General features: G+C 34.7%; 1 pseudogene; it reads left to right on the top strand.

Moving 5' to 3' along the window:
* The window catches only part of LOC122890297, a 101,947-nt pseudogene extending 82,082 nt beyond the window's left edge, over positions 1-19,865 (top strand).
* The last annotated feature ends 320 nt before the right edge of the window (positions 19,866-20,185 follow it).

Raw genomic sequence — 20,185 nt, 5'->3', positions numbered from 1 at the left:
AGGAATTCTGAGAGTTTCTTAATAAGAAGGCTTTTCCATTAACACCTTTCCAGGGTTTTTTAACTTACTTATTTTTATTTGACAGAGAAAGAGAGGATGTGCACAAGAAGGTGGAGTGGCAGGTAGAAGCAGGTTTCCAGCTGAACAGAGAGTCTGATGTGAGGCTTGATCCCAAGGCCCTCGGATCATGACCTGAGCCGCAGGCAGACACTTAGCCCACTGAGGCACCCAAGTTGCCCTGCTCAAACATCTTTACAGTTTTGATAGACATCGAAGATACTGAACTAATTAAGTTTTCTATTTCTTTTTCTGTTGATTTTGCTACATTATATTTTTTAACAAATATACTTATTTTATCCAAATTGCCAGATTGGCTATAATTTATTCATAATAAATCACTCAGAAACTATTTCTTGGAAAGTAGTCAGATTCCTTTTATTCTTTCTATTCAAATTAGAAATTAAAATACTTGCACCAGAAAAATGAAACTGGGACAAGATAGCAGGAGGAGAGGGGGCTCATCATTATGCAAAGAAAGCCAAACGAACTTTCAACATTATTCTGTTCTGCCAGAGCAGATCCTGTGTGTGTGTGTGTGTGTGTTCTTAAAAATATGTAGAGTAAATCTGAGACACAAATATCATATGTTAAATATGAGAGATTAAACACATGTGTTTCTCTTTTTTTCACATGTGTTTCTCTTTGCTGATTAGTCAGTTTCTCTAAATTATGAATGAACAGGCACAAAACATCAAGAACAGATAGGATAGTTGAAGCAATAACCTACGAAAAGTTAATTTTAGAAAAAAGGAGTTTGGGTAAATGTGTGGTAACATACTTAGGAAATTGGAGAAAGCTGCATCCTAATTTGTTTTGATGTGTTTCCATCTATCACAATTTTCATTCCTGATGTACCAAATATTATCTTTCTTTTTCCAATGGGATCCTCTTCCAGTTGGCTCCTGCTTACTTTAGATGTGACCCCACTAGCTCTGAAAGCTTCTTTGTTCTCTGGTATGTGAAGCTGGTTCAGATCCATCTTACATATTTTCTGCTCCCAATCTGAAATTGTGTTTTTGGTTTTTTCCAAGAAGTCTTAGTTCCTATGAGTTGAAAAGAACTATTTAGAGGTCGTAATCTGGGCACTCAGTGTGATCACGTCTAGTGAGCTGTTCACTTTACCCCAAAATAACCCTATCAGTACTGTTGGTTTGGTATGACCCATTTCAGGTTCATTTTCCTCAAAGTAGTCTTGCTATTTGACTCTTCAATCATTCTTGTGTGTTCTATGCATTTCTCTTGGTTGAGTAAATGCTTTCAAGAATATACATCCCTGCTCCCCCAGACTTTAGATATCTGACAACTGAATGATCTCATTGTCATGTTGTTTAGAAACTCTAAGGATTCAATGTCCTGAAGTGTGACACATGAGAGGTTATGAACAGAATTTAAGAAAGAATTTAATGTGATGTTGTCACAGTCTAACATTCTTGGATAAGGGCAGTGTAGAAGATTATTTTTAACTGTCATGATGTTACTATTGATGACAGGATGAGAGAGTTTGTGGTTATTTGTATTCTCACTACGATAAATACTACTTCCTGATCAAGGTTTCTGTTAAAGAACAAAAAAAGTTTTGTTTTGTTTTTGCTTTGTTGTGCTTTGTGTGTGTGTGTGAACTCTGAAGTCTAATTGTCAGCCAACAATTGTACTATAGCTTGTAACTATATTCCCACAAATATGATAAAAATATAGATTTGGAAGAAATAGCATAAATAGTTACTTCTTCAAGAAAGTCTAATGATTTCAAGAGATAAAAATGATATCAGTGCTAAAAGAAGGTAAAAAAAAAGAACACAAAATAAAAAGCTGTGAAATAATGTAACATAGATCATTCATACATGGTTTTAGAGGAGAGATAAATTTGGATTGGAAATATATCCATTCATTTATTAATTCATGTATTACTTATACATCTTCCGAAGATGTTGATTTATAGAAACATATATAGTAAAAAAATACAATGAATTACAATGCCCAATAATATCAAATTAATGAAGAAATTGTATGAAGAGAAATTTGACAAGTACTAATCCTTTTAAAATATGCACAACTAATGAACTAAGGCTTCCACTTCCATTAATTTACATAAAGAATGTGAACCTAAAGCTTTAATAATGAAGATGTTTACCACAATGCTATTTGTTGTCATGGTAGTAATGTGTGTACTGCTGAACACAGCGTAACTATTTAGCCATAAGAAAATAATTAAATGATGATACATTTATTATAAAACCACTAAATATCATGTTTTCAAATAAGGTTTAATGACATGAAATGATCACATAATATTAATTTTAAAAATATAATATAAAATTATGTTTTAGCATATTTCAAGCCTGTTAAAATAATCAAAACCATAAAATTCATAGAAAATGTAATATGAATATATCCAAATACCTGAAGTGGTTATTTTGGATGGTTATTGGTTATTCACAAATAATTTGAATTTGTTTTATATTATTTTTTCTATTTTTCAGTGATTTCTATAAGGATTTCCTCTTGTAGGATTGCTTTTGTGAGATAAAATTTTATTGCCACCTTTAGAATGTAATACATGCAATAATTAGGATATATATAGTAGGAAGAAGGAGAAATAGGGTAGCAAAATTAAAAAATTAATTAATTAATCCATGTATCAACTTACAGTAGTAATTAGCATGCTTTCAAGTATTTTAAAGCTGCTAAAATGGACCAGAGATTTGGGCTCAAATTTCCTTCTAATCAGGTAAACAAAGACACAAAAAATCTTTTATATGATTGGCTGTATAAATAAGAAAAAAGCAAAGCAAGTACTCTGAGGAAATGCAATTATCCCTTGTAATGGGCCTTAAGAGAATTTCTGCTGGACTTTATAAGACAATACTGAGTTATTGTCAAACAGAATAGATAGGATGTCTTTGTTGAATGGACAGGATTTCAACTAAATTTTAGGTTTGAATATTTAAATAGGTGGAGAAGACACTGGATAGAGACACTTCAGACAGAGAAAACAACAGGAACAAAGCTATAAAATGATGAATGAGCTCAACACGTTTCAGGTCACTTAAGATGGCAAGAGTAGAGGGTTTATATTGGAGAGACATTGACAAAGTAAGACATGAAAATGTCAAACATAAGGCTCCTGGGGATACAGATGAAATTGGAGATAGAAAGAGAGGGGCAAGGGAGAGGGAAAGAGAAAAAAAAAGTGCACTAAGTTCCATTGGAGAGAAGGAGTATGCATTAATATCTTTAAAAAAAGTATTGGTCACATTTAGAAGAAAAATAGTCAAATAAAATTAAATTTTGTGTATTTAGAAAGAAAACTTTATAACATCATAAAACAGCTAGTATTTATTGACTTTTCAGGGAGTGTTGAAAGTTCTGACTAACCTATCTTTAATCCTCACAAATTTTTCAAGATGAGAGTATTTATTCCCATTTTAAAGAAAAAGCATTAAATGGTTGAGTCTGTTGCCAAGATTGTACAGCAAGTAAGTGGTAAAAATAAGGTTTGATAGCTGCTCTGCCTACTTCCAGTGCTTATATTCATTTCCATCTACATATCGCTGTAGCTAAAAGGGAAGGCTCTGGGGCACCTGGGTGGCTGTCAGTTAAGTGTCTGCTTCGCCTCAGGTCATGATCTCAGAGTCCTGGGGTTGAACCCCACATTGGGCTCCCTGCTCGGGGGCAAGTCTTCTCCCTATGTGATCTTTCTCCATTTCCCTCAAATAAGTAAATAATATCTTAAAAAATAAAATTCTTATGCCAAAGAGACATATTTAAAAAAAAAAAAAAAGAAAGAAAGAAAGAAAAAGAAGAAGGCGGCTCTGGATTCAGATATATGAGTTTAAAACTTGGCCCATTGGGGCACCTAGGTGATTCAGTTGGGGTAAGCAGCTGCCTTCAGCTAAGGTCATGATTCCAGTGTCCTGGGATTGAGACCCACCTCCCAGCAGGGAACCTGCTTCCCCCTATCCAATTCCTCCTGCTTGTGTTCCTCTCTGTCAAATAAATAAATAGAATCCTTAAAAATAAATAAATAAAAAACATTAAAAAAATAAAAATTGGCCTATTGGCTGTTAGAATACCTTGGCATTCCCATTTCCTTGTCTTATGAATGAGTATTGTAATAATGTCATATACCTTACAAGTTAGCATTGAAGATTCAAAGATTTATTGTTTATAACATATCTAAAACAAAGCCTGGCACATAGCATTTACCTATCATTGTGTTTTTCTATCTCTTCTTGCCTTGAGCCAAATGTGGTGGAAAATACAGAAAAATAAGATTGTAATTTATTACTCTGAAATAAAATATTTAACAAAAATAATTCTCACCTCCAAGTCTCTTAATCTCACCATATTGTTAAGACCTAACAGAAATACCATCATTTTTCTGGGAAGTTTTTTGTCACTATCCTAATACCCACAACTCCCATGGGTTAGGAGCCCCACCTCATGCTCCCATAGCTGACAAGACTCATTTTGTTTATTTATGTATCCCCAAAGTGTGACAAATTGTAGGTACATAATAAACATCTTACAAATTATGAAGGGAAATTTCAAATTTCAGTCATTAGTCTTAAAAGAAAATAAATTCCTTCACTTATTTGTGGAGCATAAGAAAAAGCATGGAGGACATGAGGACTTAGAGAGAAGAGGGTTGGGGTAATTTGGAAGGGGAGGTGAATCATGAGAGACTATGGACTCTGAAAAACAATCTGAGGGGTTTGAAGTGGCAGGGGGATGGGAGGTCAGGGTACCAGGTGGTGGGTATTATAGAGGGCACGGATTGCATGGAGCACTGGGTGTGGTGAAAAAATAATGATACTGTTATGCTGAAAATAAATAAATGAAAAAAAAAAAAAACAAAAAACCAAAAAAAAAAAAAAAACCAAAAAACCTAGTACAGAGTGCTTCCTCAGAACTCAAGTGCCTAAACCATAAAATTTCCAGAAAGGTTTTCAAAATTTTATTTTAACACTTAGGTAAATAAATTAATCTAAGGAGTAGAGACACTCTATTATTCCTGTAAGAGCCTTTTTGAATTTGGAAGTTAAGTAAATACAGATAGTATTGAAAATAATAGGCAGTCACATCAAATAAACTTTTGAAAAGTAAAGAAAACTTTTGAAAAGTAAAAATAAAAGAAATAAATTAGAAAACAGCAAAAGATAAATTATAAGAAAAAAATTTAAATAACAATATATTTTTTGTGAGAAAAACATTGGAAGCCAGAAAGAAGTGACACATTTTTCAAATGCTGACAAAAGAATTATCAGTTCTGAATCTTATATCCAGCAAAAATATCCTTCAGGAATGAAAGGGAAATTAGACATTCTTAGATGAAAGAAAACTAAGAGAGTTTGTCACTTGTAGATCTCCCTTAAAAAAAAAAAAAAAAAAGGAAAAATGTAATTCTTTAAACAGAAAGAAAATAATAAAGAAAGCACTTTAAAACATTAAGAATGAAGAAAGAATAATGAAAAAAGTGAATATAAATGTTTCCCTTCTCCTCTTGATTATTTTGAACTATATTTGACAAAACATAAAATGTAACATTTTCTGATATGGATATAAATATTTGTAAAAGAATATTTAAGATAATTACATTATGAATAATGGAAGACTAAGGGACTTAAGAGGAGGTGAAAGTTTTACATTTCATGTGAATTGATAAAATGTCAACACCAGTACTTCTTTGTGATGATGGAATAAGTCTTACTCTTGACTGAGGTGGTCTTTAGAAGAATCTACATTTATGTGTGTTAAAGTAACTTAGAATTCTATACCTACACTGTATAAGTATGAATTCCTGGTTTTGATTTTCACTATAGTTATACAAGACGTAATCACTGCAGGGGTGGGGGGGTAGTGTTGGCACTGAGTGAAGGGTGTACATGGATCCTCTATGTACTATCTTTGCAAATTCCAAAAAAATCTGTAATTATTTAAAAGTGAAAAGTTATAATACACACACACACACAGTCTCTTGCTTGGAAAAACAAAGAATGTTGGTTTGAAAAGATTTGTTTCTTTTTTTTTTTAAAGATTTTATTTATTTATTTGACAGAGAGAAATCACAAGTAGACGGAGAGGCAGGCAGAGAGAGAGAGAGGGAAGCAGGCTCCCCGCCGAGCAGAGAGCCCGATGCGGGACTCGATCCCAGGACCCTGAGATCATGACCTGAGCCGAAGGCAGCGGCTTAACCCACTGAGCCACCCAGGCGCCCCGAAAAGATTTGTTTCTTAGTATACAAACTCTTAAGCCATCATTCCATTCAGAATGATCCTTGATTTCAGGTTTCCCAAAAGTTCAGATTCCATAAGTAGATTTTATTTTTAACAGATTTTTTTTTTTAAATCATTGTACAACTAACCTTTAAGCCCAGTTATATGTCAAAAAATTGACAGGAAATGTCTGAGTTCTATCTTTTCAAATGATTTTTAAATGGGTGCTCAAATACAAATCAATTTTAGGAAAGAATCATCCACACACTGAGAGGAAGTAAATCAATAAGACTAGGAATTTTTAAGGAAAAAACCTCTAATTTTGAAATATTAGAAACTAAGGACCTGTTTTGTCTTGAAAACTTTTCCTTTGAAATAATTCTAGATACAGAAGAATTTGCAAAGCTATGTATAAACAGGTCTCATACACCACGGCCTCTGCCAATGGCAGTCTCTTACACAACTATAGTATATACTGCCACAACCAAGAAATTGATAATAATAGAACTGATAGAAGTTATTCAGATTTCAACCATTATAAATTATCTCGTGTGCATATGTGTGTGTGTGTAGCTCTATTCAATTCCATGATATGTATAGCATTGTGTAATCACCACCATGATAAAGAGAAAAGGGTTGAAGAATGGATGTAGCGTGTATAAAGGGATAAAAGAGAGTTTTACGGCAATAGTACAGTTGAATGAACTGTTTCTTTTAACACAAAATGTAGAATTTGTTTCACTTAAAATCTTTAAAACATATTTAGAATAAGGTTTATACTGTTGTTTCTGAGATGAAATTCTGCATGAATACAATAAAAATAAACAAGCAAGAAAGTGGTACTTTTAAAGGAATAATTTATTAAAATTGCAGTCTACTCTTCTCCTTCCAGACTGTCTTACCATTTAAATTAAAGTGTCCGGGGAAAAAAGTATTTGACAACAAATAGAATTCAAATGACCTCTTGTGTTTGTTAACCCTATTAATTGCTTTAATATCCAAGGGCCTGCATTTACTGGCACAGAAAGTTCCTGTTATTTATTGCCATTTATTGTGGAAGACCTTTGTTCTTTGTGTTTTTCAGCTCTGTTATTCTTAAAAGCCAGGAACTCTGACAGCTGCTGCCAACCCTGTGCAGTTTGTTTAAAACAATAGGGAAAATTGCCTAGCAACCTCACATCCAGCTTCTGGTACCCTCATGGAGATCACATTCCACACACATTCTGCTCATCTCAATAAGCTCACAGGAGAACACACACACACACACACACACACATACACACAAACACACCCTACAATCACAACTAGATTGACCTTCACTTTTTCTAAAAGATAAGATGCAGATCAAAACTGGGTTGTTTTTAACACTGAAGAGACCACATAGAGATTTATAGAAATGAATTAGTTCTAATTCTTCCCTCTATAGATTTTATTGTTAAAGGGATACTTTTTACAAAGGAAGTATGCAACTTCCATTGCTAAAACAGAATAAACATGCTGTTTATACTTTGCTAAATATATAATGTCTTATAACTAGTAATAATGACAAAGTTGAGGGAAATTCAAGTTGATTTTGAGTCAGTTTCAGAGCATGGTAGAGAAATTAAATGACCGTTGTTTGAATCTTGGTAATAGCCAGAATGTTAGGCTGCTCCTTCTCCTATACTCTTACTTCCCAAGTGATTATGATAGATGTTATTACAGAAGAGTGTTAATGGAATTAGTAAGAAGATCACTATACCAAAGGGCTAGAAGACTGGACTTAAACTCTGTAATTGGGTGGGTTTCTTCACTTGTTTTCCCTATCAATATTGATTTGAACAATCACTTAATTTCTTTATATCAATATCCTCATCAGCAAAATAGGAACTTACACTAAATGATCACTGAAGTCCCCTCTCATCGAACATTCCATAATGCCATAAATGGCATTGATCTTCTACGAGACTGTTTTATACAAAAAAGTAAGAAGGAGAAAATGGTTGTTATAGACAGTTTTGTTTTGTTTTGTTTTGTGTTCTTCTTATTTAACTATGCCATCAGACCAAACATTACTATCTATAAAACTGGAAGATAAAAATGGGTTAGATGCCCACAAATACCTATATGACCTGGGTAAGAGGTCATGAGTACAAACAAGCACAACTATTCCATATAATAATAAAAGTTACATATACAATTTCCTACAAAATTTTGGGATATGATTTTCTCAAACCAAAGCAGTAAGAATGCAGAGGTCAGAAACTACAGCCTGTGGACCAAATCCATCCTGTCACCTAATTTTGTAAATAAAGATTTATTGGAACATGGCACACTCAGGCTTTTGTATATTGTCTATGGCGGCTTTCCTGCTACAATGGCAGAGTTAAGTAGTTAAAACAGAAGCCATATGCCCTCCAAAGCTGAAATATTCACTATGTGGTTCTTCACAAAAATGTTTGTTGATCCCTATTGTAACTACGAGAAACTTTCCCATATTTATTGGACTTAAAATTAGTCACCTCAACCATACTGTTTATATAACAATGAAAGAAAAAAAATTGTAAGCATTAAACTATAGAATTTAAGTTTCTAGGTACTCTTTTGTTTCAAGAGAAGAAACAGAAAGAAATTAAAGAATGATTTTGACTGAAGAGAACTGATATGTGTTTGTCATTAATTTCTCAAGGTGAGTTAACTATTATATTTAGGTTTTCTCATATATTTAGAGCTAAATATTTAAAAACTGGAAACATCAAAGTTACTACATTTGGAATACAATATCTATGCAGGGGGTGTGATATGAGAATTTGAAGCCCCTTAAAACACACTAATCCTAAGGAAAATGTGGAATTTGAGGGCCTGGACTTCTTCAATATCACTGACATTAATAAAATTCATTGTCATGGTTGTAAACATATATACATCAGCAATGTAAGGTTTTCCACACTGCAATACACTTTGCATATGCCTTACTGTGATTAGAACAGTATTGTTTGATTTCTCAGCCATAGATTATTCATTCTGAAGCAGCTAGCAGAATCTTTAAATGGAAACAGAAAAATATTAAATCAATGGAGAAAGGACTGTTTTTCTTTTTTTTTTTTTTCTTCCTTGTTGTTAAGCCCTTCTATCCAACACCTGAAATAGCAAATTACAGGGAGATAGAGTTTAATCTTGCTAGGAATTTCTTCAACATGTAGGTCATTTTTGTTCTTTGAGATATAAGGTAGGTAATGTTTCATCTCTTGATGTTCTATGAATCCTGTGATTTAATAAAAATGGTCATCGCTGAGTAACAGATACAAACCTGCTCCATTGCCATGGGATTAGGACGTGGTATTTAAGAGATTGGAAGAGTGGACTGCATCTATCTTTTTTCACCAACTGGCAGCTATGGGGAGATCTCTACGGTCATCTAGCCGTAGTCCCAAATGCCCACTGCCATGGGAAGTGATGCTGTGACGTGAGATGACTGAATTCCTGGGAGCCTGCTCTGAAGGGAGAAGGTCAGTAAAAGAGGGATTCAAAGGAAGGAAAAGAAAGATGAGGAGTGGAAGGAGCAGTATTGAGCTCTACACGTAGAGAGGAACTGAAGAAAGGTTACAATTTTTAGTTACGGTCTCCATGTAAAAATGCTCTTGATTGGAGTGGTCAGAGGAAATGGTGATAAATCAACAGGAAAATCAACAGGAAAAAGAAAGAAAGAAACTGATGGATTTTGTGAGATGATGTAAGGCTCATTTTGCTATTCAGTTACCACTGGAATTCTACTATGGCTAGGCTTCTTGACTCAGCTCTAACCTTTTATTCTTTGGCCTTGTTTCTAGTCATGTGCGCTGCTTATCAGCTTCTCATGTTAAACTTTTGTAACTGTGGAGATCCCCTAATCCGATTACCCTTTTGCGGGCTACATTGGGTCAACATAATCTCTGTGATGGTGAACATTTAGTACCTCATTTTCTTTAGGTCTCATTCCTTTCTCTACTAATAACAGTCAAGTTACTTGGAGACTGATGTCCTAAATCTCATGCTCTTTTGCCTTTGAATCTGCTACTTACCCATGAATTTCTCTGATTTTGATTCTACCCAATCACCCAGATTCTGCCATCCTGCCTACACGTGTTTTGCTTTTGCTGCCATCTACTGGGAAACCAACTACTTTATCTCAGGCCCTTGCTTGAAATTCTTGTGCTCACCAGACAATGCCCTTTATCACCTAGAACTGGGTTCTGCCCAGGACCTGACCTACCCAAGCTGGTAGAACTGCTCCCCTATCTAAGTTGTCTAATGAAGCTGCAGATACCCAGGGGAAAGAATGCTAGAAATCATTGAAATGGAAATGGCAGCATAAATGAGAATGTAAATTTGTTTCCACTTTCTGTTAATTGGTTTAAAGTATAATTTCCCATGTGTGTCTTTTGCCACATCCCCAAAGACCTGCCTATCTTGGTTACAGAAAGTTTGCTAATATTAAGCTGATATTGGTGAAGAGGCCAGTTTCTTTAAAAGATTTCTTTATTTCTTTATTTATTTGAGAGAGAGACAGTGAGAGAGAGCATGAGCAAGGAGAAGGTCAGAGGGAGAAGCAGACTCCCCGTGGAGCTGGGAGCCCGATGCGGGACTCGATCCCGCGACTCCGAGATCATGACCTGAGCCGAAGGCAGTTGTCCAACCAACTGAGCCACCCAGGCGTCCCAGTTTCTATACAGAGTCCTTATAAGGAAGCAAATGAACATTAGCGTTTCGACTGGACAGACTGGATATTTAACTGTGGTACCACCGTTAATAAGCAGTGTAACTGAGAAAAAGTTATGTAACTAATTCTGAGTCTCAGTTCCTTCTCTTTAATATTATGGCAATACTACTATCAACCAAGTAAAATTTGTGAAAAATAAGAAAAGAATTCATGTAAAGTGCTTATCTCTGTGCCAGGTACAATAGACCTCACTAGTATGTGGGATCATAGATGGCACCGTTCCGCACATATCAAAGACAGAATGCATGGGCTCAAATTATTATACAGCAGAATGAAAACACTCCCTTTCTCCTTTTCTAAAACATAGTTCTAGTCTATGACATCATCTTAATTTTTATCTCTCTTTCTTGCCTAAAAGAATTCTTTGCCCACACAGGATAATTCATATATGTCATTGCCTAACTAGACACCTGCCAAAGGAAGAAATGGAATTTAAAAGGAAAGCTAAAGGAGCTCTGGAGTACTCTAATGCAGAGGGAATAGTCATGTATTTTTGTAGCCATTCATATGCAATTTAAGGGAACTTGCATTTCAGTGATTTATACTGTATCTCCCGGTTTGGATTTTACAATTTAAAGAACCATGTGTAAATCATCAGAAGAGACATAGCTGATCAGGTTGAAAGAAGCTATTTTGTAAGAGAAGATCATTAACAGACTCTTAACCCAACAACATTTGTCAGCAATGTTGTTCTTTCTATATTTTTGGCAAGCATACTGCTAATTGTGCATGAGAAATAGAATATACCTACGATTGAAGAAGAAATTCCTGCATATTTAATTGGTGTCTGGTACTCTTTTCTGACCTATGCCCTCATAAAAGTTCCTGTTGAACAATTGCCAACTTGGACCATGACCAACTTCATGTAAAGTAAATTCACTTACTCTTGCAATCCCAATATATTAATAAAACTGGTCAACAGAAATGGCAAAGTGGCAAGTCCTACTCTGATGGTTTGGACTCAGAATTTAGTGGCAATTGTTCTTCTGAATGTAAACAGGTTGAATAAAGTTTAAAGGCTGCAAAATTAAGAAAAACTTTGCATGTTGAGGTTTGTGTTTACCTTGAAACCTGAAATTTTCAAAATATATTCACCCAATTATCTTTAGAGCTGTTGAAGAAATAATGATGATAGTCCATACCCTTCCAGCAAGAACAAGAGTTAACAGAATTTATTACTGTGCAGTAAGGAAAGGGAAAAGAACATTGATAACCAATTCTTAAAAATTCCTTTGTCCTCAATATTCCATCATATGCTCCAATTCCAATGCCTTAGTCTGCACAGGCTGCCATCATGAAATAGCATAGACTGGCTGGCTTAAATAACAGATACTTCTTTCTCACATCTTTGGAGGCTGGGAAATCCAAGATCATGGTGCTAGCTAATTTGATCGCTATGGTGAGAGCTCTGTCCTTGGCTTGCAGATGGTCTCTTTTACACTGTGTATTCCTGAGGGGAATAGAGGAAGAGGGAACTCTTTTGTGTCTTTTCAAATAAAGGCATTAATCCTATCAAATTAGGGCCTCACCTTGATGACCTCATTTAACACTAATTAACTCCCATGGGTCCTATCTCCAAATATAATCAATCACATTGAGGTTAGGTAGATTTCAACATACAAATTTTGGGGTGCACAATTTGATCCATATCACTCAATTTGTGATAGTCAAAAATGATCATGAATTTGTGTAAGTTCCATTAATAGGTGAGAAATTGTCAGAGCACTAACTACTCAAGCCTAAATCTTATAATCTCAGTGTCTAAAGAACACCATCTTTACCTACCATTGTTAATAACTGACTTTGTGGTTGTTATTAGTAGGAAAATCAACAAAGTACATTTTAACAATGTTATAAGCTTAGTTATTCATCCAGATAGTTAATTAGATACCAAACCTCTAATCTCATCCTGTATATCACCGTATCTCTTCCTCTTCCCTTTTTGATTCTTACTACAACTCCTCCTATTGTTAAGTGAATAGCACTTTTCTGCTTCAAAGGGAAAAAAATAGAAAAGGTGCTCAAACTATTTTATTTGTTTATAGTAGTAAATTGCTTGTGTGACTTACTATCAATTATCTTCCCTTAAGGAATGTCTGACGTGCTGCTCTAGTTGCCTGGGATTATTACCTCAGTGATGCCTGTTGGTGATTATGACTCCTTAGCTGGGTGGCACTCATCACTCAGTGTCAGGGTAGTGGTTTTACATCAACATCGTTTGCAACTATGGACGGAACCTTCTTTGTTTCTGTTTAAATATTATACCAATCTTGTCTTGCCTGTGCATTGGAACGAGGTTTATCATAAAGATGGAGGGGGTTCAAATGCAATCTGAAAATAATACTGGCAAATAGCTTTGGGACTTATTGTTTAAAGTTAACATACATTTATTTAACAGTATTTTTTTAAGATTTATTTATGTATTTATTTGACAGACAGAGATTACAAGTAGGCAGAGAGGCAGGCAGAGAGAGAGAGAGGGAAGCAGGTTCCCTGCCGAGCAGAGAGCCCGATGCGGGGCTCAATCCCAGGACCCTGGGATCATGACCTGAGCCGAAGGCAGAGGATTTAACCCACCGAGCCACCCAGGCGCCCCAACATACATTTATTTAAGATATTGAATTATACCTTCAAAAAGCCATCCTATAACACTGGGAGGTTAAAAAAAATAAAAAGGTAAAATATATTTGCATCTGTTAGAAAGTCTGAACCATAACATTTTGTAAATTTTTATCTCTTTGACTCAATTTCATCTTTTAAATGAAACTTCTTTTAGAAATGCATTGCTTATCTTGGCCCCAATAAAATTCATCCCTAGAATGAGAGTAGAAGAGTTTCTTCCGCTATAAGCTGTATGTATCTCTCAGCAGAAGCCTGTGAAAGTAATAAACTTATCTCTGTTGTGAAGAGTCACTGCTTATGGTGTGGGCAGAGATTTGGGGGTTGGAGGTTATTGAGAAAATACAAAAAATCCCAAGATACTTTCAGGTATAATAAGTGCATGAGAAATGGTTTCATGATATTTTGTGAATGGGGTCCTTAAGTCTCCTCTTATTAAGCACTGAACATAAGGAATTAATAAACATCATTAAATCACACCAAAACTCTCTTAAAGTAGAAAGCTCTATATTAAGAGGGTAAATGTGTTTTGAAAGGTAGAAACTAAGCCAAGTGCATGAAATCTAATTTTTTCAACTTTCCTAATGATAAACATTTTCTCTTAATGCTAAAATGTGGTAAAAAAAAAATAACACTACCTATGGTAAGAAATAAACCATGAATTCACAGAAATATGAAGTCTTTATCTGCTTGATAAGAACTTATAAAAAGAATTTTCAAAATTAGATTATTTTCAAATAGCTTACTAAATTCAACTTTAAACTTAATTTAGTTAAGCAATGTAATAAAGTGCAAAGTATAAAAAAAACTTTTTGGAGGTTTGCTGAATAATAGATGGAATTACAGTAGACAGGTAAATGTGGAAAACTTGGCCAAGATCCTGTTGGAACTTTAGGTTCATTAAAAACATTTAGAAGAATGTCCATTTGTTAAAAAAAAAAATGTTAAAATCATTGATTTGACCTTTTGCTTAGTGGGAGTGTGAAAATTGGATCTTGGAGGCAAGAGATGAGAATGGGATTGATTTAGGCCTTTGAAGTAAAATAATATCTCCAGACAGTCATGCCATGGAAGCCACAAAGCAGAGAGTGAACTCAATAAAACACTGTGGATAAGAATATATATTATGTGAAGGATCTAGGAAAGTTAATAGCAGAATATTTCAGCCATGTCTCATAGACAAGGACCTACCATCTGGAGAACAAGATGATTCAAAGGTAGATGCCAAGAAAAAATTTAAGAGGAAATAGAGAATATAAAAACATTTCTGGGCCTATCTGGTAGGCAGAGACTCACTCAATCATGGAAAATAGCAAGTTGTTTAAAAATGATTAAAATTTTTATTGCAAAATGTCAAACACCACCCATTAATAAATTATGGCTAATTAAAAAAAGTGTTTCTAGAGAAAATAAATTGGCTCTTTTGTATTATATGTCTGACATTATGTTTACATTATCAATGTGTTTCCTATAATATTTTAAATTTAATGCCTAGTATTTGAATCCTTACTGTTGTGCAATGCTGCCATAATGTTCCCTCTTCCTTTAATATGGAGTAGCTGCATTTAAATGGAAAGCTGTAGCACATTTAAAAAGAAAACTGAAGGTGGTCAGATCTGAATGAATAAACCCAACCAGATGACTTACATACAGGTTTACTAAAGCTGTGTTTTCCCTGTTGCTTGCTGGACTAATATAATCTGTCATGGCAGCAGGGAGGTCTCTAAGACATTCACATTCCTTTCTAATGAGTTAACTTTCTACCCTGTAGCAATATCAGATGTCTTTTAAATCAAGCAAGGAGAAGCTGTATGCTAGAGGAAATGACCTGGGGAGCCTTGAGTTTATCATGGGTTTAGATTTTTTTTCCTTTTATAACTACACTGGGAGCAGTTAGTGATGCTACCATTGTGTTTGATCTAAAATTCTTAAATCGGGGCGCCTGGGTGGCTCAGTGGGTTAAAGCTTCTGCCTTCTGCTCAGGTCACGATCTCAGGGTCCTGGGATCAAGCCCTGCATTGGGCTCTCTGCTCAGCGGGGAGCCTGCTTCCCCCCCCTCCCCGCCTGCCTCTCTGCCTACTTGTGATCTCTGTCTGTCAGATAAATAAATAAATCTTAAAATAAAATATTTGAATCAAGAAACTAAGATTAGTTTGAAAATAACTTATTTAAAAACCTAGAGTATTACAATATTGATGCTTGTAAGAGTCTTAAATATGTCGTTAAAGTTACTTGAAAATTTCTCAAGCTGATTAACTGGTTAACCTAGAGAAGCTTAATGTTCTACCCCTAAATGTCTTTTGTTTGAATCTTTACTTCTGAAACACAGTCAAATTTGTGCAAATTAACTTTTTATTATTTATAGTTTTTTTCTTGAAATGATTTTGTCTCATGTAAAAAAATATTTAAGTAATTCACTCCTAGTCCTACTAGTTTGTGAATTGTTTGACCATCTTACATACACAATTTTCTTCCTTATAAAACAAAATGATGGGGCACATGGGTGGCTCAGTGGGTTAAAGCCTCTGCCTTCAGCTCAGGTCATGATCCCAGGCTCCTGGGATAGAGCCCCACATTGGGCTCTCTGCTTGGCAGGGAGCCTGCTTCCATCTCTCTCTCTCTCTCTGCCTGCCTCTCTGCCTACTTGTGATCTCTCTGTCAAATAAATAAATAAAATTTTAAAAAAATGATAAATTTTGTAGTGGTGTCTGTTATTTTAGGCCTTGGCTATGTAGTATGCCATACTAAGATCATACAGTGACAGAGAAGAAAAGGTAAAAAAAAAAAAGTAAAAACAAATGAGCATGAAACTCAAAGATATTTATCTCCGTAAGCCAGTATCCAGTAAGCCCTCAAGAGCCAAAAATCAAATAACAAGCTTGATTATTATTTCCCCCTCAGTCTCAATCGAATCAACATTGGCCAGTTGACTGAGGTAGACACAATGGCAAGCCATAGTCAACAGTCTGTTTGGCTCCTTGAAAAATCATCATCTCTGATTCAGATCATATCCACTGGCTTATATGACTCAGTCCTACTTCACTTACGTCAGTAAGTGTTTATCTAATTAAGGCTAGACGAGATAGTTCATCCAAATAAGATAATGGTACAAATATTCTTTCTCTCATCCTACACAGCACTTTTTATTGTCTTTGCTAGACTTTATAGACAATAAATTTTTGTATCTCTAGCATTCATTTTTTATTAATATTTACAGATCCTTATTTAGTTTTACTTGGAATAACATTAGGCATTACTGCAAGTTTGCATTCTGAGGTAGATCTTTCATACATAAGAACTCTAATTTAAAGTGTCAGGATTGTAGTCATTAAAACTGTTTACCAATATTCTGTTCTCTCATTCCTTGGGTACCTGGCAGCATTGCACTCCATAGATGTTGTCATGTAATTTGCTTTGGCCAGTGAAATGTGAGCAGAAGTGAACCTTCTTACTTGCCCACGGAAGTGTTATGAACCAGTCTGTCCTTCATCATGTTCCCCTTTCTCTCTGCCTCCATGAATATGTGTCCCATCAGCATGGGTCTTACAGGGAAGGCAATAGGTACAGAGCAGACAGAGAACATGAGTGAAATTAAATTTATTATTTTTTAATCCACTGCGATTTAGGGGTTAAAGCTATGGAAGCTGACTTCACCAACTGACAGACTGGAAGAACTACCAAAGTTTGAAATCTATTTCCAGATTAAGAGAATATTTGGATTTTGAAAAATATGATAATATGAACTTGTTTTTCTAGTATATGTAAATTGGATCTTCCTCACAGAGTAACTCTAGAAACAATACCTTCCATATTGACTTGTTTATGACTAGATACAGGTTCAGCCATGTGAAATAGCCTGTATTTGACCCATTTTTAATGTAAAAGTGGCAATTTCCTATAGTTTACCTAATAAATGTCCTGATGATACTATATTGTTTTGTGTATCTAAGGGAACTACACATTGTGTCTTAGTAAATTGATTGCTGAATAGAAATAAGATTACTCACATCTAGTATTTGCTTAGAATGTAATCTTATTTCATTAATGCCTTATGTTTAGGACATTAAAAAGTTAGGCCAAATAACACAGTGTTATTAACAAACATTTGTCTTTTGCAGACATGATCTAATGCATTTTTTAAAGTTTTTGTTTTTTAACATGTTAACCGTTGCTTGTTTTAGGACACATTCTTAAGGTCATAGACAACATTTATCACACTTAAAATACTATGACACAGGCTATTTTGTTGGTTTTGAAGCTTTTGCCAATGAAAAATCAGATAACTAATTAGCCAATATGGCTTATTTGTTAAACTTACCCACTAAGAGAGCTTTCAAAAAGATTAACATGTATTTTTCATCCTCAGAAAGGGAATATTTCCATTAAAAGACAACATGCATGAAATATTTGACTATTACTCAGATTTTTAATTATTGAAATATTATTCCATTAGGGAAAACCCAAATCCACTATACTGAAATAAATTACAAGAGGAATATTCAAAAATGTTTCACTAAGTTTACTCCTATTTGGTTTCATAAGTGTACCAAATTAAAGTCAAATTTGAGGTTCTAGTTCTACATGCTTTAGAAAAATGTGACATTCTGGTTTCAAGAAACTAAGTTCAAGAATGATAAAACTTTAGAATTTCCAGATGTAATTTCTCATAAAGCTCTTTGGATATGAAATGCATTTACCAAACATTTTGATGAGTTGCGTGTAAATGAATCAGTAACATAAGAATTAAATTTCTCCAAAAGTACATGAGAGCCTAAAAAATTAGGAAAAAAAGTGCCTTGGAAGAATTCAGTTGGGTCTTGTCAAATCCAAAGAGTTTCAAAACTATGTTTTGAAGTTTTTCTGAAACTGAAAACTAACTATTTTTGATAATCTTTTGTTTCAAATACAAACTGAATATTGTTTCCAAGTTCTATTGGTAGTAAACAAATTGAAAGTGATTAAGACCATGACCACAAATTCACTTACATAAATAATTTATTATAGCCTTAATAGTTTCATCACATAATTTTTCTATAAATAATATTCCCTAGAGTTCTAAAAATTAAAACTAGAGGAAAGTGATCAGAATGTACAAATATCCAGTTAAAAGACAAATAAGTATTAGGGATGTAATGTATCACATGATGACTATAGTTTACACTGCTGTATAACATACATAAAAATTACTAAGGGGGAGATCCTAAGAGTTCTCACCACAAGGAAATTTTGTTTCTTTTTTCTTTTCTTTTCATTGAATCCATATAAAATGATGGATGCTAATTTAACTTATTAAGGTAATGATTTCATAACATAAGGTGCTGTACACCTTAGACTTATGCAGCAATGTTTGCCAATTATTTCTCAATAAAACTGGAAAAATATGAAAAAAAAACCTGAATTTCAGTAAATAATAAAAGTAAAAATAAAAAAAATAATCTGGCTCCCCCGGTTCTTGAATTTTCTCTTATCAGTAATATTTTCACAGTGCTCTGAGGCCAAAATAAATCCTTAAGTTTTGTTTATTAAGTAGCTAGGTCTACACAACATAATAAGTTGCACTATTCCAAAAGTTTAGAATCTTTTTCTGTGGTATGCCACTGAAAATCTTGGTATTGTCACGGGCCGCTGCCCTGCCCAGTATTAACCATATTGCATGAACTAGCCATAGCCAAAGTCTCCCTTGGCAGAGGTGTCCCTGATGCCAAGATCTTTAATCTGGGGTAGAAGAAGGCAAAAGTAGATTGAGTTCTCTCTCTGTGGCCACATGGCATCAGATGAATATAAGCATCTCTCCTCTGAAGCCCTGGAGGCTTCCTTATTTGTGCCAGCATGTACATGGTGAAAAGAGGTAGCAAAGATGGTTTTCACATACATGTGCAGCTCCATCCCGTCCACAGCATCCCTATCAACAGGATGTTGTCCTGTAAGGTATGTGGTGCGCCTTTGGAAAGCCCCAGCCCACAGTAACCAGGATCCACATTGGCCAAGTCATCATGTCCACCCCTACCAAGCTGCAGAACAAGGAGCATATGATTGAGACCCTACACAGGGCCAAGTTCTAGTTCCCTAGCCACCAGAAGATCCACATTTCCAAGGAGTGGGGCTTTGCTAAGTTTAATGGTGACAAATTTGAAGAAGTGGTGGCTGAAAAGCAGCTCATCCCAGATGGCAGTGGAGTCAAATACATCACTAATTATGGCCCTCTGGACATATGGTGAGTGCTGAACTCATGAGAAATTCAGCACTGCCCACTTTCTATTCATGCCCCACCGATAAATCCTACTTCTTGTCCTCAATAAATAAATAAACTCAAAGAATGTAGTAGTGATATGCAAAACCACTACATATAAATTAAAAATAATATTTTATTTCATTCTTAACTACTATAATCACTTATTATCAAGTTATATGTGTCCAGTTGGAGACCACAAAACTTTTCAATTCTTGAAATCTTGTTGACATTGCCATCTCAATTCTTGTTGCAATTTTCTGACAGTATTTGATTTTTATTACAGAAAAAAAAAAAGGAAAACCCAGGTTCATAAAGATATAA

The sequence above is a fragment of the Neovison vison genome, chromosome 11 (genome assembly GCF_020171115.1).
Source record: "Neovison vison isolate M4711 chromosome 11, ASM_NN_V1, whole genome shotgun sequence".
NCBI lineage: Eukaryota > Metazoa > Chordata > Mammalia > Carnivora > Mustelidae > Neogale > Neogale vison.
Note: the sequence above shows the minus strand (reverse complement) of the source record. Positions and strands in the feature narration are given on the sequence as shown.